General features: G+C 37.5%; 1 pseudogene; it reads left to right on the top strand.

Annotated features, from left to right (window-relative positions):
- The window catches only part of LOC106006567, a 49,274-nt pseudogene extending 46,353 nt beyond the window's left edge, over positions 1–2,921 (top strand).
- The last annotated feature ends 13,763 nt before the right edge of the window (positions 2,922–16,684 follow it).

Genomic DNA, 16,684 nt, shown 5'->3' with positions numbered 1-16,684 from the left:
CTTTATTTTTGAACAATTTTGCCAGAGTTTTGTAAGTTTCTTTTAAGAACCAGCTTTGAATTTCCTGAATGCATTTAATACTTATTTTCAATTTCTTTATTTTCCCTTTGTTTATACTTTCTTGTTCCCGATGTGTTATTTTTCCCATTTTTTTGAAAAAAATCAATTTTCCCTGCATTGATTTCCAGTCTTTCTTTTATCTCAATATAAGTTCTGAAATGTCAAAATCCTAAAGTTAGAAGTATACTTTCAAGCTCAAAAAATTTTCAGATATCCAGAGTAAGTTATGGTCTGTTGTGTTTTGAACTTCCAAATATATACAGAAAATTCAATTACGCTTTGTTATCTAAGAATATAATCTATTTCTAAAACATATCTTTTTTCTTTCTTTCTTTCTTCTTTTACAGAGTGGGGATCAGGGCAAAGGGAGAGGGAGAGAAAGAATCTCAAACAGACTCCCTGGCAAACATGGCACACAACACTGCATTCCAACCCATGTCCCTGAGATCGAGACCTGAACTGAAACCAATAGTTGCAGGCTTAACCAACTGAACCACCCAGGTGCCCCATTACAAAGGCTTTAAATTTGTGCAGAATTGTCATAAATCTTGGAAAGCTGTCAATTGTCATCTAATTTACATTGTTTTTGGAAAATAAGGTATATTTTTTATGAACAAAGAGTAGTTAAAACCCTCAGCTCTGATGATAAATATATTTACAGCTCTTTTTTGTGGTGCCTCGGAGGAAGTAGGCTTCTTCAGGATGAAATTGACATCTCTTTCCCAGCTACTGGTTACCAGAGACTCATTGAAGTGGATGATGAATGCAAACTTCGTACCTTTTATGAGAAGCCTACGGCCACAGAAGTTACTGCTGATGTTCTGGGTGGAAGGGTTATGTGGTCCTAATCAGTAGTGGTGATGACAAACAAGTCCTCCCCATGAGGCAGGATGTCTTGACCCATGGCCCTGTTGTCCTGCTGCTGACTAAAGTGCGTTCCTGCTATACACCAAGGAGGACTGAAGAGAGAAAGTACAAATCTATTCGGGGTTGCATGGTGGATGCCAATCTGAAGAGAGAAAGTACAAATCTATTCGGGGTTGCATGGTTGATGCCAATCTCAGTGTGCTCAACATGGTCATTGTGAAAAAAGGGGAGAAGGATATACCTGGACTCATTGATACTACTGTGCCTCATCGCTTGGGGCCCAAAATAGCCAGCAGAATCTGCAAACTTTTCAGTCTCTTTCTCTTTTTTTTTTTTTTAATTTTTATTTATTTTTTAAATTTATTTTCAGTGTTCCAGAATTCATTGTTTATGTACCACACCCAGTGCTCCATGAAATATGTGCCCTCTTAATACCCACCACCAGGCTCACCCAACACCCCAAACCCCTCCCCTCCAAAATCCTCAGATTATTTATCAGAGTCCACAGTCTCTCATGGTTCGCCTCCCCCTCCAATTTCCCCCAAGTCCCTTCTCTCCATCTCCCCATGTCCTCCATGATATTTCTTATGCTCCACAAATAAGTGAAACCATATGATAATTGACTCTCTCTGCTTGACTTATTTCACTCAGCATAATCTCTTCCAGTCCCATCCATGTTGATACAAAAATTGGGTATTCATCCTTTCTGATGGAGGCATAATACTCCATAGTATATGTAGACCACATCTTCCTTATCCATTCATCCATTGAAGGGCATCTTGGTTCTTTCCACAGTTTGGCAGCTGTGGCCATTGCTGCTATGAACACTAGGTTACAGATGGCCCTTCTTTTCACTACATTTGTATCTTTGGGGTAAATACCCAGTAGTGCAATTGCAGAGTCATAGGGAAGCTCTGTTTTTAATTTCTTAAGGAACCTCCATACTGTTCTCCAAAGTTGCTGCCCCAACTTGCATTCCCACCAACAGTGTAAGAGGGTTCCCTTTCTCCACATCCTCTCCAACACATGTTGTTTACTGTTTTGTTGATTTTGGCCATTCTAACTGGTGTAAGGTGGTATCTCAATGTGGTTTTGATTTGAATCTCCCTGATGGCTAGTGATGATGAACATGTTTTCATGTGTCTGTTCGCCATTTGTATGTTTTCATTGGAGAAGTGTCTGCTCATGTTTTCTGGCCACTTTTTGGACATGGTTAACTGTTTTGTGTGTGTTCAGTTTGAGGAGTTCTTTATAGATCCTGGATATCAGCCTTTTGTCTGTACTGTCATTTGCAAATATCTCCTCCCATTCTGTGGGTTTCCTCTGTGATTTGTTGACTGTTTCCTTTGCTGTACAGAAGCTTTTGATCTTGATGAAGTCCCAAACATTCATTTTCACTTTTGTTTCCTTTGCCTTTGGAGACATATCTTGAAAGAAGTTGCTGTGGCTGATGTTGAAGCGGTTACTGCCTATGTTCTCCTCTAGGATTCTGATGGATTCCTGCCTCACATTGACGTCTTTTATCCATTTTGAGTTTATCTTTGTGTATGGTGTAAGAGAATGGTCAAGTTTCATTCTTCTACACATAGCTGTCCAATTTTCCCTGCACCATTTATTGAAGAGACTGTCTTTTTTTCACTGTATATTTTTTCCTGCTTTGTCAAAGATTATTTGACATTGAGTTGAGGGTCCACATCTAAAGAAGATGATGTCCACAAGTTTGTTGTGAGAAAGCCCCTAAAAAAGAAGACAAGAAACCTAGAAACAAAGTGCCCATGATTCAGCATCTTGTTACTCCATGTGTCTTCCAACACAGATGTCGGTGTATTGCTTTGAAGAAACAGCAAATTAAGAAAAATAAGGAGGAGGCTACAGATTATGCTAAATTTTTGGCCAAGAAAATGAAGGAGGCCAAAGAAAAATGTCAGGAACAGATTGCCAGCAGACAGAGGCTGTCTTCTGTGAGAATTACCTCTAAGTCAGAGTCCAGTTAAAAATGAGTTTTTCTAATAGTGACAAATAAGATCAGATATCAGAATAAATAAATTTACCTTTTCCTAGTTTTGTTTCATATTTGAGGCTATATTACCAAATGTACAAATGTTAGAATTGCAATAACATTTTTTTTTAAAGATTTTATTTGTTTATTTGACAGACAGAGATTACACATAGACAGAGAGGCAGGCAGAGAGAGAGAGAGGGAAGCAGGCTCCCTGCTGAGCAGAGAGCCCGATGTGGGACTCGATCCCAGGACCCCGGGATCATGACCTGAGCCGAAGGCAGCGGCATAACCCACTGAGCCACCCAGGCACCCTGCAATAACATTTTTATTATAAGTTGATGATCATCTTTATCTCTTAGTGATGTCTTAATTCTTTGTTTTTATTGGTAAACTTCTACAGCTATACTATGTTCAAGTGGTTAATACTTGTATATAACTTTCCTCGATATTTCTCTTAATTTTGGGGTTTCTTTTGCATATGTCACTGTAATTATTTGGCTTTGTTTGCCTTTTTGAGTCACACAAATATCTATTTTCCTTCTAACATTTAATATGCATACTAATACGTTGAAATATGAATTCATATGTACACTTCCTTTCTTTTTATTGCAAATTTTCATGATTCCATTTCTTGTATTCTGCTAATTTGTAAATTATGAGCTGTAATTCATTTTAACAATTATATATGGTTCATCAAATTCTGAAGTTAATCACCACCTTTATTTTTTTCCCTAAACAATAAAAGGTTCTTAAAAGAAAACCAGTTATTCCCTTCTTATATCACATATTATTATGTATGTGGACTCTATCAGTTCTTTTCTAATATAAGTAATTTAATAAATTTATATGTTCTTTTGTTTATTATGTTTAAGAACATTTGGAAGACTCTCTTCAGTTTTCATTCCTTCTTGTACTAAAAAACCAGTTATTCCAAAATGAACATATATCTTCAACATGAGATCAAATTTTCAGACTATGCTTATTGCAGTGAAGGTAATATCAAACTCAGATTTTGATTTCTTGTAAATGTGGGTATTTTTAAATTTATTTTTTATTTTTTTATAAACATATAATGTATTATTAGCCCCAGGGCTAATAAGTTTTTTTTTACATTCAATCTTGAAATATAGTTTCTCTGTCTATGAAATTCTAAATTACCATATTGGTTTATGTTGAATTAGATTATTCCACTCTTCTTTGAATTTAACAGCTATTGCTGGGATCTTTTGTCAAGCCCTAATACCAAAAGCCCCATTTGTTTTGTTTTTCTGGTTCCTCTCAAAATTTTTCTCATCCTTAATGTGTTCCAAATTGTGATTATTGGACTTTACTACTTGAAGATCAGTGTATTTTTATCAGATTTAAACATTTTTTATGTATTTTCCTTTTTTTTAATTTAGAGAAGTTCTGTTATTTCAAGTCAGAGTATAAATTTTGCTATTTCTTATGTCTTTGTCATAAATTAAGCTACCATCTATTTTGTAATTATTTTACTTAATATTTCATACTATAGTTTTAACCTGTAATCTTTGTGGATCTGAGTTTACAGTAGATTATTCTTATTAATCCATATCTGTGATTTTTTTAATCTTCCAGAGTTAAATGATTTTTTAATTATTTGCTCTTGTTCCCTGGGATCAGGTCTGTGTTTAAAGAGTATTCTTTCATACAAGATTAATTTTTTTCCTCCTCAGGTGCCAGGGATTAACCAAATCTGGTCAAAAGATATTTTAGATAACATATATAGTATAATTATGGCCTTATATTACTACACATCTATAAATCATAATAAAAATGATCCTAGGGAAGAGTTTTACTTCTTAGCTCTCCATTAAAAACCAAGGCCCAGATAGGCAAACTGGTGCTTTGTCTTATAGTTTCTGGTCTTCTACTGTATCCATTGCCTTATCCCATCTAAATTGCAATTTAAAATTTTTGATATATATTATCCAATATATTTAAGTATTTTCTGACAGAAGTTGTATCTGTACTTTTTCATACCATCAGAAATAGCAGCCACATGTAATGGTATAAGTCTACAAAGGCTGCAATAACAAAATACCACAGACTGGGTGGCTTGAATAACATATTTATTTTTTCAAGTTCTGGAGGTTGGAAGTCCAAGTTCAAGGTATCAAAAGGTCTGGTTTGATCTGAGGTCTGTATCTTTGACTTAAAAATGGCCACCTTCTCAGTGTGTGCTCACATTTAATTTCCTCTGTGAGTAGGCATCACTGGTATCTGCTCCTTTTCTCCCAAGGACACCATTCATATTGGATTAGAGGCCCATCCATACAAACTCATTTAACCTTAATTCCTCTTTAAAGGCCCTGTCTCCAAATTCAAACTGGCAGTTAAAACTTAAGCATATAGATTTTGTGGAGGAGACACAATTCAGTCCATAACAGTCATTAAAATGCTCAATTGGTTAAGTAACTATCTTTGGCTCAGTTCATGATCCTGGAGTTCCAGGATCCAGTCCTGACTCAGGCTCCATGCTCAGCGGGGAGTCTGCTTCTCCCTCTGACCCTTCCCTCTCACATGCTCTCTCTCTCATTCTCTGTATCTCTCAAATAAATAAATAAAATATTTTTTTTTTTTAAGAAAAAAGAAATCACAAGTAGTCAGAGAGGCAGGCAGAGAGAGAGAGGGGGAAGCAGGCTCCCTGCTGAGCAGAGAGCCCGATGCGGGACTCGATCCCAGGACCCTGAGATCATGACCTGAGCTGAAGGCAGTGGCTCAACCCACTGAGCCACCCAGGCACCCCAATAAATAAAAATTTTTTTAAAGTTTTTTAATTACAATTCCCTCAGGCCTGGATTACTTCTATTATTATTTAACCCATGTCTACTTACAAATTTAGCATGTAAATGCCTTGGCAGCTATCTCAAGTTCAATAAGATAATTTACTTTTATATTAAAAACTATTAATGGACAAGTAAATATGAATATATCATCAAATATTTACCGTCTGTTATGGACAAATGATATCTTTTTAAAAATATGAGATCTGACTTCTTTGTTATTATTACCTTAAGGAATTTATTGATTTTTGCTTCATTGACTGTTTTGCTACCAGATGATAGTAGCCATGTGTCCTCTAATCCCAGATATAATTTATTGCTTGAATTTCAATAAGAGATTCAGAATTAGAATTTTCCAAATGAGCCCACCCTCAGACTTATAACCAGTGTTTCCAGTTGTATTTAAGTAGAAAAGATATCAATTAATACAACTTTAACTCATACACTTTACCCAAATTTGAGCAACAAGATATTCCTTGAAATTATAAACTTACTAAACACTTGAAAGAAAAGTTTAGAGTTATGGAGATGAGAAGTCCCTGAAGATAAAGAAAGCCTGTGTAGTTTATTCTGAATCCTGTCTTTTGGTGAGACCCTCTTGGCTTGCATCTTCCCTAAGCAGTTGATTTTACTTATGCTTTGACTTATGAGTTATTTAAGTCTCAGATACATATTAAAACAGGCTTTATTCCCTCATAAACATTCTTGTTGCCTCATTAATCCATCTGAAGGCTTGATGGGAGAGAATCTGCCAATGAAAAAACAAACAAAGCATGTGCACTCCTAAGGCTGAGGATGCCAGATATCAGCTAGATAGCTTATCAAACCATTCTAAACACCTACAAGTCCAACAGGAGATAGAAGAGAAGAAGAGCAGCGATTCTAGAAACAGAAAATTGACCGATTTCTGAAAGGTAGGACCTATGGAGAAGTGAATCCAAAGTGATGGGAAGATAGCCCACAGGGGGAGTCACCAGATCCCGGCAAGAAGCAGAGCAATGGAGCACAAAATCTGAACTTGTAAAAGTCTGCTTCAGGGGTGCCTGGGTGGCTCAGTGGGTTAAAGCCTCTGCCTTCAACTCAGATCATGATCCCAGGGTCCTGGGAAAAGCCCCACATCAAGCTCTCTGTTTGGCAAGAGCCTGCTTTCTCCTCTCTCTCTCTCTGCCTGCCTACTTATGATCTATGTCTGTCAAATAAATAAATTAAAAAAAAAAAAAACCTTTAAAATTCTGCTCCACTGAAGGACATGGCTCCAGAGGATAAGTGGGGCTGGAGCCCTCACAGGACAGCATGGTCTCAGGTCCCATGAGGTCACAGAAGGATTGGGGGTGTCTAAATATCACAGAGATCACAGGTATTAGAGCAGGGAAGCTGGCTAAAAAGATGGAGCAGAGGAGTGAGCTCTCAGCTCAGGGTTACCTTAAACTGTGATCTGGGGCACAGTCAGACCACTGTTCTTTGAGTAGGGACCCCACAAGTGGCAGATACAGGGAGACCTCACTGGAAGAGCAACAGTGTGATCTGCTGGGTTTGGAGACTCCAGGTGGGGCTGTGTGCCAGACACAGAGACCCTCAGTCACAGGCCAGGTAAGCTTGGTGCACAGCTGGAGGCCAGGCAGATGGGAGTGATTGCAAGCTTTTCTCCAAGGGCGCACTGAGGAGTGGTGGGTCCCTGAGCTCTCTGCTCCTCCAGGCCGATTGTGAGGCTGCCATTTTTATTCCCATCCTCCAGAACTCTACAGAAAGCACTCAGGGAACAAAAGCTCCTGAAAGTGAACGTGAGCAGATTACTTAACCTGGCCCCTGGCAAAAGCAGTGCATTTTGCCTCGGGCAAAAACACTTGAGAATCACTACAACAGTTTCCTCCCCAAGAAGATCAGCAAGAAATCCTTCCCAGACCAAGCTCACTTATCAAGGAGAACAGCTGAATTCCAGAGGAGGAAAAGTAAATCATGGGATTCATGGCTTTCTCTCCATAATTCTTTAGTCTTGCAAAGTTAATTAATTTTTTAAATTTAATTTCTTTCTTATTCTAATTTTTTAAATTTTTACTCTTTCCTCTTTTAAAGTTTTTTAACTAGTTTATCTTAAAAATACCTTTTATAAAAGATCTTATTGAACTTTCATTATTATAGTCATATTTTATCTGTCATTGTATCTAACTTATTTTTTTGTATACACAAAGGGATTTTTCTTCTAAAAAATTTTGGGTTACAGAGGAGGAATCAAGATGGCGGAGAAGTAGCAGGCTGAGACTACTTCAGCTAGCAGGAGATCAGGTAGATAGCTTATCTAAAGATTGCAAACACCTGCAAATCCATCAGCAGATTGAAGAGAAGAACAGCAATTCTGGAAACAGAAAAACAACCACTTTCTGAAAGGTAGGACTGGCAGAGACGTGAATGCAAATTGAGGGGAAGATAGACCCCAGGGGGAGGGGCCGGCTCCCGGCAAGGGGCGGAGCAACAGAGCACAAAATCAGGACTTTTAAAAGTCTGTTCCACTGAGGGACATCGCTCCAGAGGCTAAACCAGGGCAAAACCCACGCGGGGTCAGCGTGGCGTCAGGTCCTGCAGGGTCACAGAAGGATCAGGGGTGTTTGAGTGTCGCAGAGCTTGCGGGTATTGGAACGGGAAAGCTGGCTACAGAGACAGAGCCCACAGTAAGCTCACAGCTTGGTATTACCTTGAACCAGCTCGGTGAGCTCGGAGTGCAGCCGGAGAGGGTGCACTGAGGAGTGGGGCCCTGAGCTCTCGGCTCCTCCGGGCCGGAGACCAGGAGGCCGCCATTTGTATTCCCGTCCTCCAGAACTCTATGGAAAGCGCTCAGGGAACAAAAGCTCCTGAAAGCAAAACCGAGCGGATTACTCAGCCCGGCCCAGTAAGGGCGGTGCAATTCCTCCTGGGGCAAAGACACTTGAGAATCACAACACCAGGCCCCTCCCCCAGAAGATCAAGAAATCCAACCAAGACCAAGTTCACCTACCAAGGAGTGCGGTGCGGTTTCAATACCGAGGAGAGCAACAGAATTCCAGAGGAGGAGAAAGCAAAGCACGGAACTCATGGCTTTCTCCCTGTGATTTTTTTTGGTCTTGCAGTTAATTTAATTTTTTTCTTTTTCATTTTTTGTATTTTTTCTCGCCTTCTGGTAAAATTTATTTTTCACTTTTACCCTTTTCTTTTTTAACGTTTCTTAACTAGTTGAATATATATATTTTTTCTTTTTTATATTTTTCTTAATTCATTTTCTTTTTTTTAAATTCCTTTCTTTTTGTTTTTTATTCTTTCTTCCTTTTTGAAACTCTTTTTATCCCCTTTCTCCCCCCTCACAATTTGGGATCTCTTCTGATTTGGTTAAAGCATATTTTCCTGGGGTTGTTGCCACCCTTTTAGTATTTTACTTGCTCCTTCATATACTTTTATCTGGACAAAATGACAAGACAGAAAAATTCACCACAAAAAAAGGAACAAGAGGCAGTACTGAAGGTTAGGGACCTAATCAATACAGACATTGGTAATATGTCAGATCTAGAGTTCAGAATGACAATTCTCAAGATTCTAGCGGAGCTTGAAAAAGGCATGGAATATATTAGAGAAACCCTCTCGGGAGATACAAAAGCCCTTTCTGGAGAAATAAAAGAACTAAAATCTAACCAAGTTGAAATCAAAAAAGCTATTAATGAGGTGCAATAAAAAATGGAGGCTCTCACTGCTAGGATAAATGAGGCAGAAGAAAGAATAAGTGATATAGAAGACCAAATGACAGAGAATAAAGAAGCTGAACAAAAGAGGGACAAACAGCTACTGGACCACGAGGGGAGAATTCGAGAGATAAGAGACACCATAAGACGAAACAACATTAGAATAATTGGGATTCCAGAAGAAGAAGAGAGAGGGGAGCAGAAGGTATACTGGAGAGAATTATTGGGGAGAATTTCCCCAATATGACAAAGGGAACAAGCATCAAAATTCAGGAGGTTCAGAGAATGCCCCTCAAAATCAATAAGAATAGGCCCACACCCCATCACCTAATAGTAAAATTTACAAGTCTCAGTGACAAAGAGAAAATACTGAAAGCAGCCCGGGAAAAGAAGTCTGTAACATACAATGATAAAAATATTAGATTGGCAGCTGACTTATCCACAGAGACCTGGCACACAATACCCAATCTATGGAAGGAACCTAGATGTCCATCAACCGATGAATGGATCAAGAAGAAGTGGTATATATACACAATGGAATACTATGCAGCCATCAAAAGAAATGAAATCTTGCCATTTGCGACAACATGGATGGAACTAGAGCGTATCATGCTTAGCGAAGTAAGTCAAGCAGAGAAAGACAACTATCATATGATCTCCCTGATATGAGGAAGTGGTGATGCAACATGGGGGCTTAAGTGGGTAGAAGAAGAATCAATGAAACAAGATGGGATTGGGAGGGAGACAAACCATAAGTGACTCTTAATCTCACAAAACAAACTGAGGGTTGCTGGGGGGAGGGGGTTTGGGAGAAGGGGGTGGGATTATGGACATTGGGGAGGGTATGTGCTTTGGTGAGTGCTGTGAAGTGTGTAAACCTGGTGATTCACAGACCTGTACCCCTGGGGATAAGAATATATGTTTATAAAAAATAAAAAATTAAAAAAAAATTTGGGGTTACAATTTCTTCTAATAGATCAAAATATACCCTAAATCTAGCACAGGGCATTTTTCAAGTCTCCAGCTTCAGCAAATTCTCTCCATTTATTTTTTTCTTTTCTTTACCTAACCAACTTATCTTATCAATTCCTTTTTTAGAATTTTTGTAAAAAAATGTTATCTTTACAGCCATATTATATCCCTTCATCATGTTAACCCTTATTTTTGCGTGTATTTGTGTGTGTGTGTGTGTGTGTATATATATATATATATATATATATATATATATATATACATATATGTATAAATACATTTTAAATAGGTTTTTTTTCTTTAAAATTTTGGGAGGTTCTTCTAAGAGACCAACGTACTCCCAAAATTAAGTTGGTGGTTCTGTTCTATTCACCCGTCTAATATAATATCTATATTTTCTTTTTTTTTATTCTTTTTTTGAACTTCTTTTTACCCCCTTTCTTCCCCCCACAATTTGGGTTATCCTCTTATTTGGTTAACTAACATTTTTCTGGGGTCTTTGCTACCTTTTTAGTATTTAATTCTCTCTTTCATATATTCTTATCTGGATAAAATGACAAGGCACAAAAACTCACCACAAACAACAACAACAACAAGAGGCACTACTGAAGGCTAGGGACCTAATCAATATGGATATGGTACTATGTCAGATATAGAGTCCAGCATGATGATTCTCAAGGTGATAGCTAGGCTTAAAAAAGGCATGCAAGATATTCGAGAAACCGTATCCGGAGAAATAAGAGCCCTTTCTGGAGAAATAAAAGAACTAAATCTAACCAAGCTGAAATAAAATAAAAGGTATTAATGAGGTACAATAAAAAATGGAGACACTTACTCCTAGAATAAATGAGGCAGAAGAATGAATTAGCGATATAGAAGACCAAATGACAGAATAAATAAGCTGAGCAAAAGAGAGACAAACAACTACTGGACCACGAGGGGAGAATTCAAGAGATAAGTGATACCATAAGATGAAATAACATTAGAATAATTGGGATTCCAGAAGAAAAAGAAAGAGGGGGGGCAGTAGGTATATTGGAGAGAATTATTGTAGAGAATTTCCCTAATATGGCAAAGAAAACAAGTATCAAAATCCAGGAGGCACAGAAAACCCCTCTCAAAATGAATAAGAACAGGTCCACAACCTGTCATCTAATAGTAAAACTTACAAGTCTTAGTGACAAAGAGAAAATCCTGAAAGCAGCCCGGGAAAAGAAGTCTGTAACAAACAATAGTAAAAATATTAGATTGGCAGCAGACTTATCCCCAGAGACCTGGCAGGCCAGAAAGAAGTGGAATGAAATATTCAGAGCAATAAATGAGAAAAACATGCAGCCAAGACTACTATATCCAGCTAGGCTATCATTGAAAATAGAAGGAGAGATAAAAAGCTTCCAGGACAAACAAAACCTGAAAGAATTTGTAAACACAAACCAGCCCTACAGGAAATATTGAAAGGGGTCCTCTAAACAAAGAGAGAGTCTAAAAGTAGTAGACCAGAAAGGAACAGAGGCAATGTACAGTAACAGTCACTTTACAGGCAATACAATGGCACTAATTTCATATCTCTCAATAGTTACCCTGAATGTTCATGGGCTAAATGCCCCAATCAAAAGACACAGGGTATCAGAATGGATTAAAAAAAAAAAAACATCAATATGCTATCTACAAGAAACTCATTTTAGACCCAAAGACACCTCCAGAATTAAAGTGAGGGAGTAGAAAATAATTTACCATGCTAATGTACATCAAAGAAAGCTGGGGTGGCAATCCTTATATCAGATCAATTGGATTTGAAGCCAAATACTATAATAAGAGATGGGCATTTATCCTATAGATACAAATGTGGTGATCCAAAGGGGCACATGCACCTGAATGTTTATAGCAGCAATGTCACAAGAACCAAAACATGGAAAGAACCTAGATGTCCATCAGCAGATGAATGGATAATGAAGTGGCATATATATGCAATGGAGTACTATGCAGCCATCAAAAGAAATGAAATCTTGCCATTTGCAATGACGTTGATGGAACTAGAGGGCATTATGCTTAGCGAAATAAGTAAATCAGAAAGACAATTATCATGTGATCCCCTTGATATGAGGAAGTTGAGAGGCCATGTGGGGGCTTTAGGGGATAGGAAAGGAATAAATGAAACAAGATGGGATGGGGGGAGAGACTAACCATAAGAGAATCTTAATCTCACAAAACAAACAGGGTTGCCAGGGCGGAGGGGGGTAGGGAGAGGGTGGTTGGGTTATGGACACTGGGGAAGTTATGTGTTATGGTGAGTGCTGTTAAGTGTAAACCTGGCAATTCACTGACCTGTATCTCTGGGGCTAATAATACATTATATATTAATAAAATAAATAAATAAATATTTTAAAAATACTGAGGATGCCAACTATGTATCATCAAATAATTCTACTTTCCCTTATTTCAACAAAAACATTTATTTTACCTTACAATTCTCCCTTGGAACCTTGTCCTACAGATGTGTTCCACCAGCCCTCTGATTTTCTAGGACCTTAGGAATCAACTAACATAAACTTAGTTGTGTCACATAGTTCATTTCAATTAGCATTAGGTTTCGGGTCTGCATTTGGTTAGCAAAAAAAAAAAAAGTGACAAAGATCTCTAGGTAGTACTTATAGTCATGCCTTTACTACCACTTAATAACTTAATAGTTTATGGCCATGGGTAAATAATTCATTGCATGTAATTTTCTTTCTATTCATTGAATACAGTATTTATCTACATTGTTACTATAAGAATTAATGGTTATGTACAAAGTATCTTACAGTAACTCTGTAGACATGAGTGACTCCACATCTCTTATTTTATTTTATCCATGAGTTCTGCTTTGTTCACACTTCCATCTCCAGTACTTCAAGGAGTGATTGGTATATAATGTGGATACAGTATATATTTTTTTGAATAAAAAATAAATTGTCATTATTTTTAAGCCAATAATGTTGTTTCTTTATAAGGCCAGAAATCAAGGCTCACCTCCTTCATAAAGATTTTTGTCATTAGTCTCATTTGCATGTAACTTAAAATGTCATTGTAGATTGTTTGATTTCCCTCTAGTTATTTTATGTTTATAATAATTAACATCTTTGAGTGTAAGAGATATCTATTATATTATAGATGTAATATATTGTATATAGCACTTAACCAAGGACTGGGTGTGTGATAGATCCTTGAGAAAACAAAGTCTTGGAGTTGGAAGGAGATTTAGAGGTCATTATGGTAATATCTACATAATGTAAGCACAGCCCAGGAATTTGAGTATCTCTTTGCTACCAGTCCCATGTTCTAGCTGGCCAAATAAAGCAAGAACTGATATTTGTCCCCTTAATCAGGACTGAAATCTGCATTTACTTGTTCAGAGATGGTCAGACAAGGTTAGGCTCCCTTGACATTGATAGATAACTTGGAGCATGTTTGGACAGACCATGCACACATTAATCTTATTTCTGACAGACTATATCCCTTCCAATATTTAGCCTCAATGAATGGAGTTGTAAAAAAGTAAGATAGCCACAGGATCACCTGAAAACCAAAAGGCAATACATAACATATTTATTTCAAAATTATCTGAAACCCTTATGTGCACCAATATTATTTTTTTCATCATATATGAAATCAGAAGATTCACAGAGAAATGACACATCCATCTACTTTTTGTGGCTGTCCTCCTCTGTAGAGCACCTTTGTACAGTTTTAGCATGAGTAATTAAGGATTTAGTGCTTTCTTGGATCTACTGAGTACTTGCAAATTGGTATTTTTGTGCAGTTCCAATCTTTCTCCTCATATCCCAATAAATACACTTGATCTTCATTATTCACATATTCCATATTTGTGAATTCACCTAATCACTAATTTTTACTTGTAATCCCCCAATTCAAAACTCATGCTGCTTTTGTGGTCATTCCCAGACATATGCAGAGCCTCAAAAATTTGAATATGAAATATGAAATATGAATATGAAAATATTCCCAAGGATGGTCAAACAGGGTGATATTCTGCCTTCTTATTTCAGATCTTACACTATAAACAAGCATCCTTTTCTCAGCATATTTAGTGCTATATTTTTTCCCTAACATTTTTGTGTTAATGATTTTTCTGTTTAAAAAAACCTGCAAGCCTACCTAGTGCTGAATTCTGCCTCATATTCCTATACTGGCTCATATATCTAAGCACAAGAAACCTGTGATGTGTCTATTGGGAAAAAAAATACATGTGTTAGCTAAGTTTTGTTCAGGAATTCATTGTAGTACTCTTAGAAATGAATTCAATGTTAAGTAACCACAGTATATACTAAATAAGGTGCTTTAAAAATACATAGACGTAAAGGAAGGTTGTACTGAACAGTTGATGAAAATGTCATGGCCAGCAGCTCATAGGAACCCTGTCTTTACCTTAAGAGCAATGCTTCAGTTTTCATTAATTCAGTATATGGCAATTTTGTAGAACAGAGCTAATACAGATAAGGATTGACCATATGTACTTTTGTCCTCCTTGACAAGTATGGTGGACATCCTTGGCTGCCTCATGTGATATTTACTTTCATTTCTTCCTTAATAGCAAAACTGTAATATGCATACATTTGTATTGTCCTCAAGAAACCCATTTCCTCAAAGGTGAGTGCATCTATAGTAAAATGTAATACACTTCTGGTCAATGTGATTGAGCTGTATAATTAGTGTAGGTGGTAAATCCTGGAGTGGTCTTCTTTGTCTTCCTTGACCCTTCCCACTTCCCATTTCTGGCTAACATGAAACAGAACAGCTGGGGGGTTGGGGATGGTGGAAGCCATCTTGTAAATGAGAAGCAATGAGTGGAATGTCCAATTCTCACAATGAATCTTGGAGCAGAACATTCAGATCTCTGAAGCTCAGTCACTGTCTCTACCTTAATTGCTTGCTTTAGGGTGTGTCTTTGTGTAATACTGTGTTATATTTTGCATAGGACACATTAGTGACATATGCATCTTTCACTCTATTTCCTGAACATGCTTTTTTTCATGAAATATTGTTTTATTATTTTCCCTCTGTGTCTTCAAACCTACAAAGATATGATAAAAGGCTGCCAGTGCTTTCCTCCTACATTGCAACTGGCCCTTGATATTTGGACAAATGGTTTTTTATTGCCTTAGGAAATCATCTGACATTTCAGGCCATTTTAGAATCCTATTCTGCTATAGCACCTCAAACCTTTATATTATACATGTATTTATCCTACTCCCTGGACTAGGAACCGAACATGTAATATCTCTTCTTACAAGTAGAATATATTTTTTTTAAAGATTGTATTTATCTGACAGACAGAGATCACAAGCAGGCAGAGAGAGAGAGGAAGGGAAGCAGGTTCCCCGCTGAGCAGAGATCCTGATGTGGGGCTCGATCCCAGGACTCTGAGACCATGACCTGAGCCAAAGGCAGAGGCTTAACCCACTGAGCCACCCAGGTACCCAAGTAGAAGGTATTTTAGGAAGAGCAGGACATATCCCATAACTTAGGGGAAGTAAGGACAACTTGCATTTATTGAGTACTTAAGGCTATGTAGCAGGTCCTATTGATACCCACGATGTTCAATCTTGATAAAAAACAAAAACAAAAACAAAAAAAAATAAAGCAAAACTTGTGAGCTAGATATTACATCTCTCATTTTGCGAGTAAGGACACTGAGCTTAAAAAGAAATAAACCACTTGTCAAAGATCCCAGAGGTTGTATTAATTTTCTGATGTGTAACAAATCACTCAGAAAAGTAGTGGCTTTAAGGCCACCTCAGTGGCACAGTCAGTTAAGTGTCCCAACTCTTGGTTTCAGTTCAGATGGTGATCTCAGGATCATGAGGTGGAGCCCCCTGTTGGGCTCTCCACTCAGTGCAGAGTTTGCTTGAGATTCTTTCTCCCTCTGCTCCCTGCCCCCACTGCTCTCTCTCAAATAAATAAACAAATCTTCCAAAAATAAGAGAAAGAAAAGAAAAAAGAAAAGGAAAGTAGTGGCTTTAAGCAACAGCAATTAATATAAAAACTAAACAAAACAGTTCACTCACTGGGCCTGGCAGATTAATGTCCTTACACCTTTAGGAATTCCCACATACCAAAGTTGTAAGAAAATTTAGCATTCCAGTAACAATGCCTTTTTGTGAAGCTTGGTATAGCTTGTGTCCATACTCTAGCATTAAACATTCTACTTTCCTTAATTTCCTTGTTGTGATAGGATAGTACAGTAGGGTCAAAACAGGGAAATCTTGGGCAGATAA

The sequence above is a fragment of the Mustela putorius genome, unplaced genomic scaffold, assembly GCF_011764305.1.
Source record: "Mustela putorius furo isolate JIRA1106 unplaced genomic scaffold, ASM1176430v1.1 tig00003867_pilon_pilon_pilon, whole genome shotgun sequence".
In the NCBI taxonomy this organism is placed as follows: domain Eukaryota; kingdom Metazoa; phylum Chordata; class Mammalia; order Carnivora; family Mustelidae; genus Mustela; species Mustela putorius.
The sequence above is the reverse complement of the archived record's forward strand: the minus strand, read 5'-3'. Positions and strand labels throughout refer to the sequence as shown.